Source organism: Musa acuminata, unplaced genomic scaffold (genome assembly GCF_036884655.1).
Source record: "Musa acuminata AAA Group cultivar baxijiao unplaced genomic scaffold, Cavendish_Baxijiao_AAA HiC_scaffold_557, whole genome shotgun sequence".
Lineage (NCBI taxonomy): Eukaryota > Viridiplantae > Streptophyta > Magnoliopsida > Zingiberales > Musaceae > Musa > Musa acuminata.
In genome coordinates, this window is record NW_027020798.1 from 75,001 (window position 1) to 77,500 (window position 2,500).

Sequence of the window (2,500 nt, forward strand, 5' to 3'; positions counted from 1 at the left end):
GTTTTGGCCTGTTTTTGGTCCGTTCTTGCGTGGCACGGCGACCGTCGTGAGCGGAGCAAAACGTCAGCCATCTCAGCACCCTGGAACCCCCCGGGTGGCACAGGGCTGGATGGGGCTTTCGTATAGCAGGGACGGTGCTGCCTCTCGCTTCGCTCGCTGTTCGCCGCTCACCGCTCGCTCGCTCAGCCAAAAATGGCCAGTTTTGGCCCGTTTTTGGGCTGTTTTGGCCTGTTTTTGGTCCGTTCTTGCATGGCGCGGTGACCGTCGTGAGCGGAGCAAAACGTCAGCCATCTCAGCACCCTGGAACCCCCCGGGTGGCACAGGGCTGGATGGGGCTTTCGTATAGCAGGGACGGTGCTGCCTCACGCTTCGCTCGCTGTTCGCCGCTCGCCGCTCGCTCGCGCAGCCAAAAATGACCAGTTTTGGCCCGTTTTTGGGCTGTTTTGGCCTGTTTATGGTCCGTTCTTGCGTGGTGCGGTGACCGTCGTGAGCGGAGCAAAACGTCAGCCATCTCAGCACCCTGGAACCCCCCGGGTGGCACAGGGCTGGATGGGGCTTTCGTATATAGCAGGGACGGTGCTGCCTCTCGCTTCGCTCGCTGTCCGCCGCTCGCCGCTCGCTCGCGCAGCCAAAAATGGCCAGTTTTGGCCCGTTTTTGGGCCGTTTTGGCCAGTTTTTGGCCTGTTCTTGCATTGCGCGGTGACCGTCGAGAGCGGAGCAAAACGTCAGCCATCTCAGCACCCTGGAACCCCCCGGGTGGCACAGGGCTGGATGGGGCTTTCGTATAGCAGGGACGGTGCTGCCTCTCGCTTCGCTCGCTGTCCGCCGCTCGCCGCTCGCTCGTGCAGCCAAAAATGGCCAGTTTTGGCCCGTTTTTGGGCCGTTTTGGCCAGTTTTTGGCCTGTTCTTGCATTGCGCGGTGACCGTCGAGAGCGGAGCAAAACGTCAGCCATCTCAGCACCCTGGAACCCCCCGGGTGGCACAGGGCTGGATGGGGCTTTCGTATAGCAGGGACGGTGCTGCCTCTCGCTTCGCTCGCTGTCCGCCGCTCGCCGCTCGCTCGTGCAGCCAAAAATGGCCAGTTTTGGCCCGTTTTTGGGCCGTTTTGGCCAGTTTTTGGCCTGTTCTTGCATTGCGCGGTGACCGTCGAGAGCGGAGCAAAACGTCAGCCATCTCAGCACCCTGGAACCCCCCGGGTGGCACAGGGCTGGATGGGGCTTTCGTATAGCAGGGACGGTGCTGCCTCTCGCTTCGCTCGCTGTCCGCCGCTCGCCGCTCGCTCGTGCAGCCAAAAATGGCCAGTTTTGGCCCGTTTTTGGGCCGTTTTGGCCAGTTTTTGGCCTGTTCTTGCATTGCGCGGTGACCGTCGAGAGCGGAGCAAAACGTCAGCCATCTCAGCACCCTGGAACCCCCCGGGTGGCACAGGGCTGGATGGGGCTTTCGTATAGCAGGGACGGTGCTGCCTCTCGCTTCGCTCGCTGTCCGCCGCTCGCCGCTCGCTCGTGCAGCCAAAAATGGCCAGTTTTGGCCCGTTTTTGGGCCGTTTTGGCCAGTTTTTGGCCTGTTCTTGCATTGCGCGGTGACCGTCGAGAGCGGAGCAAAACGTCAGCCATCTCAGCACCCTGGAACCCCCCGGGTGGCACAGGGCTGGATGGGGCTTTCGTATAGCAGGGACGGTGCTGCCTCTCGCTTCGCTCGCTGTCCGCCGCTCGCCGCTCGCTCGCGCAGCCAAAAATGGCCAGTTTTGGCCCGTTTTTGGGCCGTTTTGGCCAGTTTTTGGCCTGTTCTTGCATTGCGCGGTGACCGTCGAGAGCGGAGCAAAACGTCAGCCATCTCAGCACCCTGGAACCCCCCGGGTGGCACAGGGCTGGATGGGGCTTTCGTATAGCAGGGACGGTGCTGCCTCTCGCTTCGCTCGCTGTCCGCCGCTCGCCGCTCGCGCAGCCAAAAATGGCCAGTTTTGGCCCGTTTTTGGGCCGTTTTGGCCAGTTTTTGGCCTGTTCTTGCATTGCGCGGTGACCGTCGAGAGCGGAGCAAAACGTCAGCCATCTCAGCACCCTGGAACCCCCCGGGTGGCACAGGGCTGGATGGGGCTTTCGTATAGCAGGGACGGTGCTGCCTCTCGCTTCGCTCGCTGTTCGCCGCTCGCCGCTCGCTCGCGCAGCCAAAAATGGCCAGTTTTGGCCCGTTTTTGGGCTGTTTTGGCCAGTTTTTGGCCTGTTCTTGCGTGGTGCGGTGACCGTCGTGAGCGGAGCAAAACGTCAGCCATCTCAGCACCCTGGAACCCCCCGGGTGGCACAGGGCTGGATGGGGCTTTCGTATAGCAGGGACGGTGCTGCCTCTCGCTTCGCTCGCTGTTCGCCGCTCGCCGCTCGCTCGCGCAGCCAAAAATGGCCAGTTTTGGCCCGTTTTTGGGCTGTTTTGGCCTGTTTTTGGGCTGTTCTTGTGTGGCGCGGTGACCGTCGTGAGCGGAGCAAAATGTCAGCCATCTCAGCACCCT